The sequence below is a fragment of the Vicugna pacos genome, chromosome 17 (genome assembly GCF_048564905.1).
Source record: "Vicugna pacos chromosome 17, VicPac4, whole genome shotgun sequence".
NCBI lineage: Eukaryota > Metazoa > Chordata > Mammalia > Artiodactyla > Camelidae > Vicugna > Vicugna pacos.
The window spans coordinates 42,355,706-42,370,694 of NC_133003.1; the positions used below are offsets into that span (position 1 = coordinate 42,355,706).

General features: G+C 38.8%; 1 long non-coding RNA gene across 1 annotated transcript; it reads right to left on the reverse strand.

Annotated features, from left to right (window-relative positions):
- Positions 1-280: 280 nt before the first annotated feature.
- On the reverse strand, positions 281-10,084 carry LOC140686602 (uncharacterized). The gene is made up of 3 exons (XR_012060438.1): positions 9,999-10,084; positions 5,761-5,811; positions 281-330 (listed from the first exon to the last, which is right to left on the reverse strand). It is a non-coding gene; the product is annotated as an uncharacterized lncRNA (long non-coding RNA).
- Positions 10,085-14,989: the final 4,905 nt, after the last annotated feature.

The window sequence follows — 14,989 nt, forward strand, 5'->3', positions numbered from 1 at the left end:
TGAGAGAGCAGAGTGATGCGGTAGAAACAGCACTGGACAGAGTCAGGACATCTGGGTTCCAAGCCCAGCTTTGCTGCTACAAAGGTTAGTGAATGTCAGGCAAGTCATTCAACCTTTATGGGCACTGTGTTTTCACACATAAAATGCTGATGATTACAGCAGTCCGATCTATCCTATGATACTGCGTGAATAATTCAAGTCAGGGGAGGAAGCTGGTTACACTGAGGAGGGAGTGACTAAGACGGGGAGATGGTACTCCAAGATACGATTTGTACTTACTGCTACCAAGTTTTGGATTCCACTATTATTTCAGCAATATCTTGTAGTAACCTGTTAAAAAAGAATATGGAAATGAATATATCGCTGCATATGTATGACTGAACTATCATGCTATCTGCCAGATATTGACCCAACATTGTAAACTGACTATACTTCAATTAAAAAAATAATAATTTAAAGTTACAAAACAATATGCAGAGATGATAGCAACTGACAATACTTCCTAGTATAAATTTATTATTCTATTGAAGTTGCATTGAAACAGTACAGGCAAGAGATGCCTCTTTTAATCTTTCAGGCATTTAAGAGCTAGAGATTCCTATCAGAGGTCTGCAAACTACTGCTCCTGGGCCAAGTCAGGCCCCTCCTGTTTTTGCAAAGTCCTCTTGGAACACAGCTCTGCTTGTTTACATATTGTCTTTGACTGTCTTCACATTACAGCTATAGAGCTGAGTAGTTATGACAGAGGACATGGCCCACAAAACCCAAAATATTTACTGTCAGGCCCTTTACAGGAAGTTTGCTGACCTCTGTTCTATATAATCAAGCTCAATAAAACAGTATCAGCTTTTTGTAGCTCTGAAATGCTGGAATGACCCCTAGAAAGAGGAAATAAAAATCAGTCTACAGTGAAAGAAAAATGGTCATAGTGTTAAAACATAATCAACACACTGACAGAAATTAAAACCAATGATTGCAAGGCAAATTGTAAATAAACATGATGTTTATTTTTTTTTAAAAGCCCAGATAACTATTTTTGCCTCTGGATACTGGAGGTGCAATATTTAGTGTATATGAAAAGTTTGCTGCTTTCAAGCAAATATTTGGCTGTGAGTTGATGAGAAAAGAATACATTTGTCTCTTTTTATAAATGAAAGGAATAAGAATTAGCTCATAACCTAAAATGATTAACTAAATTAAAGTCACTCTTTTAAAGTGATTCTTAACAGTGGAAAATTATTTTGTATGGTAATAAGATTTTACAAGCTAGTTTTCAGTCTATGCAATCTGGTGACTGTGCTAAATTTTTCTTTACTTAACTCAAGCTAGGGAAGGTCTGGCTTAATGTGGCTTTTTAAAAATTTAGCTTTTCTTTTTCATGACATGAGTCAGAAAGTCAGAGGTGGTCTTTACAATGGCGGGATGGCTGCTAAGACATCATTTGTGGTCCAATGTCCCCTCAAGTTACTTAACTTCAGTCAGGGCCCTTGGCAGGGAAATGTGACTGGGCTTATTAGCTTGATTTCTCCTCGTGGCTCACGGGAAGGCAGACTCACAAGGCCTTCCTCATCAGACACTAGTGGAGGAGGAATGTGCCTCATTTTCTCCTGATCCTTCACTCCACCCAGTCTCTATCTCCAACTTGCCTTTGTGTCTACAGTTCTGCGAGGAAGAGAATTAAGTGGCTGTGTCCTGGGATCACTGTCCCCACATTATTCTGGCTCTTCCTTACCTCTGGGCTTCTTGATTCTCTTTTAAGTTAGTTCCTCCCCTTTTCTGACCTCTGCTGCCATTTTGAGTTTCATTTTTGTTAATTTTTATGAATAAAGGTGACTTGGCTTAATTCTTTATACTTACATTCCCTTGTATTTTACTTTTCATTTGTAATTGAATGACGCCTTTTTAAGGGAAGTTCTGTGCAAGATTTGCCTCCCATGGTACACAGCAGCCTGTTCAACACTGTCAAAAAGCCTTCCACAAGCCTTATTTCTGGGTCACTGCTCCTCCTCCTCCTGGAGCAACAGTTGAGCCTAAGGATTGGGAACTGTGACTCAATTGATGTTCAAATTTTGGCTTAAAACACTTGCCATGCAGTTATTTACTTTCTCTGTTCCTCAGTATCCACATCTGTAAAATGGGAACAATCCCAGTCCCTATCTCATACACCTATTCTGAGGAGTAAATTGGCTAATATTTATAAAAGGCTTAGAACAATGGCTGGCCAAGTGTAAGTGCTCATTAGTATGAGCACTTACTCTTAGGGTCACTGATACAGTCGCTGGTCATTACTTTCCCCAGAGTCACTGAGCTTCTTTTCTGTGTTGCGGTGGGGGGTACTGATATCGGGGGGCTGAGAAGTGGGTAAGGCAAACCCCTTTTTTAATATTAAGGATTTTACCCAGTTTTGCCCAATGACATATATGGGGATGTACACTGAATGGATTCTGAGAAAAATTCCTTCCCTAATTCAAGGAGGCAGCTTAAGGAGAAATGCTTTGCCTTGGACCATCATCTCCCACCTTATGTCTTCGAATGTGATGGAGAATGTGATGCTTTGGAGATGCTGCAGCCATCTTGTGACCAACAGAGTAAAGTGAAAGCAATCACAAACATGCCAGTCGTTGTCATCTAGCTGGTTAAACAACTCAGCAAATACTGTCTTGTAGGCTTGCCTTCACGTGGAAAAATAACCTCCCATTTGTTTAGGTCAATTTTAGTCACAATTTTTTCTTTCTAGACAAAAACAGTCTTACCATACATAATCACCTCTTCTACGTAACAGTATCTGCTTTGTCAGTGCAGAGATCTCTCTGGTAATGGACTCAATCCCTCGGTAAATATTTAGATTGGCATTTTCAAACAGATACTTAACGGTGAGTGTTTTTTAAGTCTCACTTCAAAATAACGTATCAACGGTTATTTTACGTCTAAAGGCATTCAGATGCTTCTGTAGCTGGGTAAGAAAATATTGCAAAGAAAAATCAGTGGTGAGTCTTGGGACAAATATTCTTGTCCTTAGAAGCTTGGCTCTGTTGGCCCAAGTTCTCCTCGCACACTGCGTTTGTGTGGGTCCCCCCGGGGTGCCCCTGTTTGCACTTAAATAAAATCCCAATGAAATTCTTTAACTGATTTGCATATGTCTCTAACATTTTTTAGACAAAGGAAAGCAAATGATTTTTATTTAACCTGGCAAGCTTTATGGGCTAAATTGAACATCTGGATATATTTCTTTAAAAAACAGCATTATCTACTTTTCCAGCTTTGTTGAAGGGCCTGAGACAAGGTTAACCTTGTGAAGGACATAGATATGGAATATTGGTTTGCCCTCAGTCTCCCGTGGAGGCCCCATAAGGGCCTGGAGAAAAGTCAGACTTGTCTCCCCTATTTGTTCTGTGGGGTTTTAATAAGTGTTGTACATATTTTAAGGGGGATTACACTGAGGCAATGCTGCATTAAACAAAGTTAAATAGTTTTTAAATAATTATACAAATAATATATGTTGTAAAAACCACAAAAAAAAAAAAAACACTGTAGCAAAAGTTCTCCTCCTCCCTCTCCAGTCTCATTTCCACTCTAGTTTCCCAAAGTCACAAGGTTTGTTAACAGTTTAATGTGTAAATATCTGGTTTCTATTTCCCATACCATCCAGTACCCGCACAGCACTGCTTAGGAAAAGTGTGTGCGTGCCCATGGGTGTACGGTGATGGCTCTTTACAGAAATAACTTTCACATTCTCACAGAAAACTTTATATTTTAAGTGTGTTATGCAACTCTTTTTCTAGTGACACTGTCTTTTAGATAACTGGTCTTCATCTATATATATATATAGAGAGAGATAGATTGACTGATATATATAAAAGTATATATATATATATTTATATATAAACTTCATCCATTTTTAAAGCCCAGCACAGTGATGTGCTGTTGTTGATTTAAATATTCCCATCAAATACACCGTGTGTCCCAAACTTCCTGCATTTTCTCTTGCTGCAACAGTTCAAACAGATTAAATATCTCTGCTCGTGTTAAATTAAGGATATTTTCTCAACTGGGATGTGGAGAATCATCCTCTGTCATCCTCACATTTCCCCTGTGTCCTGTATCACCGCATCTCTTTCATACTACTTGTGGCAGGTGGGCTGCGCAACTTCTGAACCCTCTATTTAAAAGTCCTAAAAAATGTTTTTTCAGCCTCCTTTCAAGAGTTACCTTCTCCCCACAAACACACGTTCGGAGTATACTTTTCATGCTTTTTTAAGTTAGTTAAGAGATGTAGGACTTGCTATCAGTCACTTCCCGTGGATACTCTAAAAGCCCATTAGGGCCTTTCCATGTCCTCTGCCTCACATCAGGTGCTCATGGGAGCAAACAGACACCCAGAGCCTCCTACAGCCTGGCGCCTGGGTGAGGGGGTAGGCAAAGCCCTCTGAAAACCTGAATTGGGTTTATAGCATGCGAGAAAAGCAAGCATTTGTTGTGCACAGCCACTGCCCTAGGGGCTGTTTGTTGCATAAGCAAAACCTTGCCAAGCTTAGCTGACACCACGTGCAGAATCACACTCCATTCTTTGGCTTCCAACTTCACTCCCCCTCACAGCCACGGCTGTTAATACAGGAGTCTCTATGTCCTCTCTCCTTCATGTTCCCACTCCAGTCATCTTCCAAATCCACCACAGCTCAAAAACCACTTTCCATATCACTAACGCCTCTCACAGTTCCAAACCCAGCGGGCGGTGCTCCTTCCCTTGCTTAGATCTCTCAAGAGTATTCAACATGCTGAAAAGGATTTCTTTTCTGGTCTTCCAGGAGATCGCACGCTAATGGTTTTTCTCGTACCCACTGCCGATGCCATCTCCGTCCCCTGGGCTACTCTTGCTCAGTGACCCAGAGTGAACTTTTAAAAACACTGCCTAGACCACGTCACCCTCCTGCTCAAAATCCTCCAGAGGCTGTCGAGCGCGTAACGCCCAGGCTACTTGTCCTGGCCCGAGACGCCCACGTGGGGGGGCCTGGCCGGCGGGTGTTTCTCCTCCAGGGGGCTGAGGCGCCGCGCAGACTACGGACGTGCGTGTTCTGGGAGAGGCAATAACCTTTGCATCCGTATTCTCAGTTCAGGAGTTTCAGACCCAGTCTGGAAAAAGAAATACTCCAATAGTCTGAAAGCTTCTAACAGGAAAGCTGTGGAGCTGGGGTGCAGCCCCCCCCCCCCCCCGCGAAGGGAGCCGCCTGTCACCTCCAGAGGCAGCCAGAGAACAGCCAGCTCGGGGGCCTCAGCAGGAGATCAGCCAAGACGGTGGAGCAGAAAGGCCCTGAGCTCACCTCCTCCCATGAGCACACCAACATCTCATCTACAGAACCACCATCCATGCAAAAGACCAGAATCTGCCAAAAAAGATCTTCTACAACTAAAGACAGAAAGAAGGAACCAAAACGAAATGGGTCAGAGGAGCAGACATGAGATACGTCAAGTCCCATGCTCCCAGGTGGGTGACCCACAATTTGGAGAACAATTACATTGCAGAGTTTGTCCCAAAGGAGTGAGAAGTCCGAGCCCCGTGTCGCGCTCCCTAGCCTGGGGGTCCTGCATGAGGAAGACAAGCCATCAGAGCTTCTGAATTTAAAGGTCAGCAGGGCTCACTTCGGAAAGTACCAGAGGGCTGCGAGAAAGAGATTTCATTCTTGTAAGGTGCACGCCAAATCGCACACACTCTGGGACCCAGGACAGAAGCAGTAATTTGAGAGGAGTCTGGGTCACACCCACCTGCTGGTCTTGGAGAGGGTCCCGAAGAGGCAGGAGGCAAGTTCAGCTCACCTTGGGGGCAAAGACAAATACCATGTGTGAAATAAATAAACTACAAGGAAATATTGTACAACACGGGAACATAGCCAGTGTTCTAGAATGACTAAAAATGGGGTATAACCTTCAAAATTGTGAATCACCGTATTGTACACCTATAACATATATAATATTGTACCTCAACTATACCTCAATAAAAATAAATAAAATAAAATGTGTGAAATAGAAACCATTAGTATTCCCTTTGTCTACATCAGAAAACTGAGTCACTGCCATGGCTTGAATACTTGTGTCTCCCCATAATTATATGTTGAAATCCACATGGATAAGCATTAATGTTCTTATAAAAGACATTCCACAGAACTCCCCAGCCCCTCCCACCGTGTCAGGACACAGCAAAAGGGCTCCAGCAATGAACCAGGAAAAGTGTACTCATTCAGCCACGCTGGTACCTTGATCCTGGACTTCCCAGCCTCCAGAACTGTGAGGTACACCATCTGTGGTATTTTGTTGTAGTGGCTCAAAAGAATTAGGACAGGTAATAAGAGGGTAAATAATGTAACCTAAAGCACACAGCTAGTCAATGGTGCATCTGGGATTTTAACCCAAGCAGGGTAGCTGTACCACCAACATACTGATCTGTACATTTTACTGGAATTCAGGGATGAGGAAAGATGATCAGGAGCATGCAGGCCACTGTTCCTACTGTCCAAAAAATGTCTCGTGACGTAAAATGAGAGGAAATCTGTTACAGAATAAAGGTATGTGACTTGTATTTGAAAGGACAGTAAGAAATGTTAAAGATGATGATGGATAGGGTTTGTTTTGGGGGGAGACGGGGCCAGGGAACAAAGAAGAAAAACATAAGGGTCTGGCAGGGTTGCGATGTGTTGCAAAGTCACTTGATGCCCTTCTCAAAAGGACGTGAGGTGCCACGATGAGCTAATCTACTTGTGCTCCATTCAGAGACCACCAGAGACGTGGAAGATTTTACAGCTCATGGATAGTATTTTATGAGAAACACTTTGGGAAGATTACTTTGGCTATTTGAGGGGAGCACCGGCAAAAGGTGATTAAATTGTTTAACTGCCATGTGATGTGTCTTGATTTTGAAAAGAGGATAATGAGCCTGTGAAACATGCATGGTTATATAGTGTTGGAATGAGACATGATTAAAATTGTATTTTTGCCAAATGCTCAAAATGCTCTGGGGAACAATTTTTAAAGTCAACCCCTTTACTCACTTTTTGTCGTTTGTCATAAAAATAAAACAGCCCCAAAATATGATGATGATTTTTTTCTGGTTGATGTGGATTATGTATAGAGTCTATAAAACATGCCTATCTAATTAGCTATGGAGACACACAGAACCAAAATTAATTACAAATATCCATTTGTCGTCTGTATCACAACAGTTACACATTCTATCAAAGTAAGATCAGCTGCAAAATGCTGTAAGTAAATGTCTAAATAATAAATTGGTGCAGCAATAATTCCCAAATACTGAGCATCACAACGGATGGTTGCATTATTCATGTAGTAGAACAATACTTAACACATATCAATACAATTTTCCTTTAATAGTGAATCCCCCAAGCAAAGTAACCATTCCATTTTGCTGGGAGGAGAAATTCCATTTTACAAAGTTGGCTGCAGAGGCTCATACATATTTTATAGCTAGTAATAGGTATTTTCCCAATATCCATTTCATGTTCCAGTGTAAGAAGCAGTTCACAGCAGCTGTTGCATAATTTTTAAATTACAAAGACCTTAATCTTCATGATGTATAAAAGAGTAAGTGATAAAATGTAACGAAAATAAAAACAGTTCGGAAATAGCTGTGTCTTCAAAAATTAACAGTCTGAATGTTCTACTATTTTGGCAATTGTAATAGAAAGCCCACGTCCCATAAAGTTTTCAAATTGTGTCAGTGCACATTCTTTGCAGAATAATGAAAAAAAAAGTGGTTTTGACCTTCTAAATGATTGTCATTGCAAATGCCGGATGAGAATGGAATTTTGTTTATTCCAGTTGACGATTTTGTCATTTGAAAATCATTTCTCGTGGGTAAATGGGAAGAACATCAAAATGATACAATCTCAGAGTCTGAATTTCACTTTGTCCCAGTTACACCGAACCAAGTGCTTAGCACACATCACTGCACTTCTGGACTCTGCTTCCTTCTTTGGAAACGAGAAGACGAAATTAGTCTGTAACAGTCCACTGCAGTTTTAAATTTCTCTAATCTTATGGATAAAGCCTAGTGATTTTTATATGTGATAAACTTCTGCCTTTCTTTTACCGTGCTTATTTTATCCTATCAGTAGAAGACTGACCAGAGAGATAATGAGGTTACAGCCACCGTTTCAATTCCATGACCAAGGACAACCCTCAGTCATTGTGAACATTCAAAATTCTAGTTGCTTGGAATCTGGAAAAAGACATTAACTGGAAGACTCAAAACACATGCTATTAATGTTTAGTCAGCACTACATTTTTCTATGGAAGACATCTCCTAGCTCTGAAAATATATTATTCTCAGTATGCTTCCCACTCTGTGTGATGAAAACCTATAATTCTACCAAACTCTCAATCCACAAAAAATCCAGAAAAATAAATAGATGATTGACATTCTATTTAACTTAAACCTGAAGACAAAGATAAAAGGATAGAGGAAAAGAAACACTGCAAAGAAAGCTTTTCATTGCGTATTTTGAATAGCTTTTCTGCATGTCCCTTATATAAGATGCATAGAGTTCTCTTTTTACTGTGTAGTCAAGAGACAAAGATTTTAAAGATGGCACTAAAGTAAAAGCAAAACTATGGTATCTAAATTTAAATTTTCTTTTTCTACACAAGGACATTTCTCTGTTCTTCCTAACTTGCTCCTTTATCAATTATAACAACATGCCTGATTTCCACTGTGGTTTGCTCGACAAGTTGCAATGACCGACCCTTCCACTTTTATTCAGCCTAGAGCTCTGTGAAGACTTTTTCATACTCAAATGTGTTGTATGAAAAAATGTTCTGTTTTCAACAGCTCTACTTGTAATGAGTGAATATTATTGATGTGTAAATGAAAGTCTCACTTAAGATTTTAAATGGCAAGGAAGACGATGATGGCTGTTTCAGAGGGAAAAAATCAGCAAAGTCTATTTTTAAAGATGACTTGGGATGTAAACCCCTGGTTCAAATCCCAGCTCTGTCCTTAACTAGCTGTATAACTCAGCTCTATCCTTAACTAGCTGTAATAACAAATTACTCAACCTCTGTGAATCACAACAAGCTACTTGCAAAATGCACAGTTGACTTAAATCAAAAATGGCAAGCAGGTGACCCAAATGCTGTCAAAACTCCAATCCCTAAAATATAGTCTTGCTAACTGTTAATGCTCTATTTTACCACTGAGATTTGAATTTTCCTCCACACAGTGCTCAGAAAGCCATGAGAAGTCAATTGGAGCTGGCATGTCCTATAGGTCAAAAGTTTTGTCCCTCCAAAATTTGTATATTGGAATCCTAAACCCCAACGTGATGGTGTTTGGAGGTGAGAACCTTGGGGTGATTAGGTCATGAGGGGTAAGCCCTTATAAATGGGACTAGTGCCCCGATAAAAGAGGCCCCAGACAGCTCCTTCACCCCTCATGCGGCATGTGAAAGCCGTCTATGAAACAGGGAGCCAGCACCTTGATCCTGGACTTCCCATTCTCCAGAAATGCCAGAAGTAAATGTCTGTTGTTTGTAAGCCACCCAGGCTATCATATTCTGTGACAGCAAGCCCGAGGGACTAAGACAGCCGATACCCACATACTATTACTCTAAGTTCTCTTCCAAACAGACATGGACTCTAAGTCCACGGATATGGCTGACTGGCTTCGGGTCATACAGTCACTGTATTAATCTCTTCTGTTACATCTTTTACATTAGACCTGCTGTGTTAGCATGTTTTCTCTCATATAAATCCTAAACCTGACTTCCTGGAGTATCTATTCACCAATCATCTGATTTTTCAATGGGAAATGTTTTGTTTGTCTTCACTGCCACTTAGGAGGTGCTCCAGCCATGGCTTGGCATTAGACTGGAGAAAACAGTCGGAGGTTCACCGGTACCAGTGGCAGATTTAGCTGGTCTTGTGATTAGCATTTTTTTTAAATAAACTTCTACATTGGTGACAGAAATAGTAAGTTTCAAAGTTGTACTTACATTTCCCAAGCGAGGAATGAGTTAAGTGGCATGGATTTCTTTCTCGGTATTACAACTGCACTGCTTTCCTTAAGCCTCCACTATCTGGGAACAAGAAGTATTAACTGATAAAAGAATTCAAGTGATGTAAACAATGATTACTTTAGCCTCAAAAAAAAAAAAAAAGACATGTACCAAGAAGCCATTTCCAAAGAGTGTATTACAAAACATGAATTCTGAGAACAATTCCAAGTTTAGGGGAAAAAAGTGGTAAAAATGTTGGGAAGACACAGCACAATGCATCTATCTCTCCAAGACAGATGATGCACATGAACAGGGTTCTGAGAAGTTGTGCAGTGAAGAAATCCATGTCTCTCGCTCTGTTTTCCACACACGTTTACCGCAAAAGTAATTCATTGTAACATTTTTTAACATTATATAAAACTCACATTCCAGCCTATGCAATGTGGGAAATAGAGGGTATTGTACAAGTTTATGTATAACTTAGCATGTACATAGAAAAACAGCAAAATGGGACAGCTGAACTTTTGCAGGGAGAGCTGCTCAATGAAAACTATTCGCATTGTTTCCTTTTTTTTTTTTTAAACTAGGTGTGAGTCTAATGGGAGCTAATCAGACAATTTGAAGCCAAGGAGAAGATAGCCAGCAGCCCCACCTATTAAATAGCAAACTGTTTTTAACTGCTAACAATGTGTACAACTCCTGAGGGAATCCTATTCATGTTTAATATAATTAAAAGGAAAAAAAAGACAGATGAAAACTAAGTTTGTGTGAAATAAATTCTAATTGTAAAAGGAAACAAATCTCAGGTTACCTGGGTAATGGTAATTCTCCAAATCCAATGCACAGACAGGCCGGCAGAAAGCACGCTTTTCTTTATTTGGGTACTACTGAGTTTGAAACATCTGTAAAAGTTCACTGTGAATTCCTTTCATGCCTTAGAGGCAAATACAGTGCTCCCTGTTCACGTGGAATGACGTGTAGTGCATGAGGATGGCAAAATCTTCATATCCTAACCTGGCTTGGACCAGTGATCACTAATGCTGGCACAGCACGGGCAGCAGGTAAGACTTTGCAAAAGTTTTTATTCCCGTGGCTTTGCACCAAAATTCCAGAAGCTTTCCATAGATTTGGCTTTATTAGCATTGTAAACCCTGCTTGTTGAAACACACCTAATTCTATTAGTTCCCAGCAAAGAACAGAGTTTGATGATTTAGGGCACATAGGGCTGGGGCTAGTTCTACATTTCATTCAATTAACCAGCTGTGTTGGCATTTTATATATGGTTATGCATTATAATAAAGTTTTTGAGAGAGTAATGGCTAAAAGCAAAAATGTTTATTTATGGCGAGGCAAGGGAGGAGATAAATATTAAAAAATAGGTAGATATTCCAATACATTTTCAGTCAAAGATTTACAAAAGCCTCCAGCATGTGTTGTGAGTAGTGAGAGAAATATATTTTCATAGTTTTAAATATAGCAAATACTTATATGATTTAATATGTGGCAGGTAGAATTCTAAATGCTTTACAAATATTAAATTAGTTTTTTCCTCACAGCATTCCTATCTCTCAGGTACTATTAACTATCTGATTTTACACATGAAGAAACTGAAGAACAGAGAAGTTAAGTCACTTTCCCAAGGCCCCAAAGCTAGTAAGTGGTTGAGACAGGATTTACATCCAGGATTTCACTGCAACGTCTGTACTTTTACCCACTGTGTTACATTATTCAGGAATTCAATTACACTGAATTTTTTAAAAAAATTGAATTCTGATGTTATACTATTTGTTAATAAAACTGTGTATGTGTAGCATTCAGGTTAGAAGAATGATCGCAAAATTCCCAGAACCAGAGGGACTCAGGCAGCAGACACATTAGCTAAAAGCTCTGGTTTTCTGGTTATAAACCAGTAGCTTACAGAAACAATTTGTTTTTGATACACTGAAGTACTGCTGTTTGGAATAGCTTGTTCTAGAACATACAAACTTATCTATATGGACAGGTTTAAGTACATTATTTCAAATTTAAGTCAAAATTACACGTGAGTATTCGGGAAGACCAGCTGGTAGACGGGGTGCTTAGAAATGCGGAATCAAACTTAGCATTCAGTCAAAGCAAGATCTCATACGTGACATTTCTGTTGAGATGCAAAGTGATTATTTTCAAAACGTTATTATTTTTAATGTACAAATTACATATCACATAAAATGGCTATAAAAATCCAATTTTAAAATGCTGGTAATAAAATAAATACTGTGTTAGATAGAAAACCAAACACATCAATTTTGTTACCTTTAGTTACCCAACTGATGGGTGGAAATGAGTCTAGCAGATGTTTGCTTTATAATGTGCATTTAATTAGGCAGAAAATAAATACTACTGTAGGACTATGTGAAATACTGAAATTTTAAATTATCCATTCTAAGGAAAAATTGGCCTTTATTGATTTTTTTTTTATGATATGTTTTGCGATTTACTATCCTGATCAGTTTTCTATTGCTAATAAGTAGTAAGCGTTTGGGGATATATTTTCAGCACATCTAGAAATTCACTGTAGTTAACGGATATGTTTGTGATCTATAAAGCCAAATATTTAGAAAGTTGTTTAAAAAAATCAGTAAAATATTTTAGGCTTACTTCATGCTGATAAATACTTTCTGGCTCTTATTTTGTGAAAGACAATGTAGTGGACTATCTAAGTGAATAACAGCCAGATGTTCCCAGATCGGTGTTCATAATCTACAAATATTGAAGAACGCAGACATACACTTAACATTCACATTTCATTGTCTAAGTGTACACATATGCACGTACACACACACATACTGGCAAATACACACAGTACACACACATATTGGCTAGCACCAAATTTAATACACACAGTACACACACATACATATTTGCTAGCACCAAATTTAAATAAAATGTATCACCAGCTTTGAAGAAACCCTCAGGGATAGTGATCAACCATTTGTTTAAGAAATGATTTATCATCATTAGTTGGAAGCACTCATAATTGTAAGCTAGTAGTTGTATGTGGAAAAACATAAAACCCAGAGTCTAAATGTTATTTGGAAAAATTGGACACCGAATGGGAAAATTTTAGGAATACCCTAAGCAAATCTGTTTTTCTTGTATTTGTGTGTGTGTGTGTGTGTGTGTGTGTGTGTTCTATGGTAAAAAATCTATTTCTAAATAAGTAAAAAGCTTTTCAGTATACATAAAAATAAAATGCTAATTGACAACAAAGCATGACATCAGTTTAAGTGGTGATGTTCTATTCTTCCTCAATGGCACATAAAATAATGCTCATCTTTCCAATAATAGCATTTCAGATTTATTTGCATTATATGCCTCATCAAATGTTTTGATTGAAATTGTGCTTTGTTGTTTAATAGAAAGCCCAAAAGAAGAGCATGGGAGTTAGAAAGGAATTTCAGTCTTGTCTTCATGATCATGGGAAAGGTAATCACCCTCTTGGAGCTTCATTCACAGTGGGAATGATAAGAATATATGCTCTCATATGGCAAGAATTAAGAATGCCAATTTTTCAAAAGGCTTCTGCTAGAGCAGGGCAAACAGTAACACTCAGGAACGGTAGTGTCCTTATTTCCTTTCCGGCCCTTTATTCTTTCGCAGCTTTTACCACAAATACACACACACACACACACACTCACTCGCCTTCCACTAGGGAGATGTCTAGTCCTTTTCAAAAACGTCATATTGGTCCTATGTTGCAAATGTTACGGGATTTGGTCACTCTAACTCCTTCCTTTCATTTCTATGTTGATGTTTCAATAATGCAGTGAAGACTGAAGTCAGACACTCCATGGAAATTGCCTGCTTTTCCCCCATCAGTTTCATGTAACTTATAGTTCGTTTTCAGCTACTTTTGGTGGTCTCAGAGTTTATTCAATATTCTTATGCTTCTGTGTCTAGATTTAGTTTCACTCAAAGAACTGGGTGAAATAGCGTGGACTTGAAGATATTTAACATAACTCTTAATGACCAGCTCTTTGGTGAAAATTTATTTTAGACTTTAAGAGACAGTATTCTCTGAGTCCATATATTTGAGTGAGTCAGCTTTCTAGAACTATGTATCTGTTGGTCTAAGAAATATATATGTATATTTTAATCTTAAGGGAGAAGATGAAAATAATTTATTCTCTAAGCCCAATCAAATGCTTTCATGTTTTCTGTTTTACATCAACTTACTGACTTCCACCTTGTGGATATGTTCACAAATGGTCATTCAGCTAAACTGGAGCTATCACTGTTCTTAAATAACTTTGTGTGTGTGTGTGGCATGTCAAAGTATAACTACCAAAAAGTGGAAAATATGATTTTCATACAAATACATGAGGACTGTATCTTCTCATTAATGCAGTAATCAGCAGGATGGAAAGCTGATTCATAGGATGACTGTCAGAACAAGGGTTACACAGGCACTGGAGAAAAGAATGTGGATGTCAGATTGCAAGATGAAATATAAAACTAGTTAATGTTCTACAGGGCAATGAAACCCTAATTTCTGAGTTATATTTTCTATCAGAAAATAGTGCTTTGCACCTCTGCCAGACAAAAGTCTAGAAGTTAATGTGCAACTTCACAGAATATGGGCCTTTAGTTTATATTAAGTATTAGGTCAATCAGTGGCACATTCCTTACGTATAGATAATTGAATCATCTTTGGGTGGGCCTGTCAAACAATGTTTTAATCTATGTCTCTAAGAGAACATGCTGCTCTACCTTTGCCTGACTTCCAAGTGTGGTTCATTTTTCTTAATGAACTATGTGTGATCAGCTACCAAAACCAAACGACACCTAGAAAGACAGCAGGAAATGTTGGCTTATTAGACAGGACAGTTTGATGCAAGCAATAGATATCCATTTAGGCTACCTTAAGTTTAGAAGGAATTTATTGTAAAGATTATGGGGTAACTTAAACAATAAAGGAAAAACTGCCAAATCATGCTTGGGAAAGAACC